A 1,341-nucleotide genomic window follows, 5' to 3' on the forward strand; every position below is an offset into this window, starting at 1 on the left:
TGTGTGCGCGCGCACGCGCACTCAGTCATGCCCGACTCTTGGGGACCTCATGGACTGTATCCCGTCAGGGTCCTTTGAAGAGAGATGCTGGACCCAGAGAAGGAGGATGCCTCGTGTGTGTGTGTGTGTGTGTGTGTGTGTGTGTGTGTGTGTGTGTGCGCGCGCGCGCACTCAGTCATGCCCGACTCTTGGGGACCTCATGGACTGTATCCCGTCAGGGTCCTCTGTCCACGGGGTTTTCCAGGCAAGAATACTGGAGCGGGGTGCCATTCCCTTCTCCAGGGGATCTTCCCGACTCAGGGATTGAACTCACGTCTCTTGCGTCTCCTGCAGTGGCAGGCAGGGTCTTTACGAGCTGAGCCGTTGGACAGACCCTTGGGTGGTTCCCTGAGGCGGCAGCGTCCTGGGCGGCCGTGGAGATTGACTCTCCTGCCCTCTCTCCTCCGTGCTCCGGCCACCACAGGCAGAAGGAGGGACGCCTGCCCCCCTTGCCTCCTGAACCAAGGAAGCTGGCCCTGCCCCTGCCTGGGGTCGGGCAGCACTCCCAACGCCCCACAGCTCCGGGTCCCTCCCACCCGCGCGCCCTTGGACTTCTGCTGCCGTTGAGTTCCTAAGCCGTGAGAGATTTCCCCCGTCAATGAAGGTGCCCTGGGAGGCCTTGCCCAGGAAAGATGCTCTTGCCCGAGCCTGAGGGTCCAGCAGGACCAGCCCCTCCTTCGGGGGGAGGCTGCCAGGAAATGAGTCTAAGGAACTGGAGGAAGACTTGCGGGTTTTCATGTGCCTCCCTGGATGGTCCTGGAGACACTGAGGACCTGCGCGGGTCTCGGGGAGCCCGGGCCCCCCGGCTGCTCTCCCTGGGTGTCCTGGGTGAAACCTGCAGGCAACAGACAAGTCCTGAGGGCCCAGGTGTGCCCCACGCCCACCCACATCTGTTTTCTTCCCGGTTAAAGCACATCGTCACACCCTATGTCACACTCTGTCTCTCCTTGCACAGAGCAGTCATGCCTCAAACAAAACACTGAAACAGGAGCGTTTTGGAGAAAAACATAGAATCCAGAATATTCTGAGCCACTTAAATTCCTCCGGAAAAGCGGAGGGAACAGTTGTGGAAGTGTCAGTAGTTCTGCTGTATTTAGACTTTACGTATCAAGTTTGTGTGTGATCGTGAAATATGTATAAATGGAGGCATTATCATAATTCTATCATAATTTACTACTTGACCAAAATAAACTAATAAGATAAATAAATAGAGCCGCTCATGCCCAACTGACTAATATGACCCCGCATAGAAATAAAATATTGGATGAGCTGGAGATGCCAAGTTTAAACCAGATTAGGGAC

The sequence above is a fragment of the Muntiacus reevesi genome, chromosome 6 (assembly GCF_963930625.1).
Source record: "Muntiacus reevesi chromosome 6, mMunRee1.1, whole genome shotgun sequence".
NCBI classification, from domain to species: domain Eukaryota; kingdom Metazoa; phylum Chordata; class Mammalia; order Artiodactyla; family Cervidae; genus Muntiacus; species Muntiacus reevesi.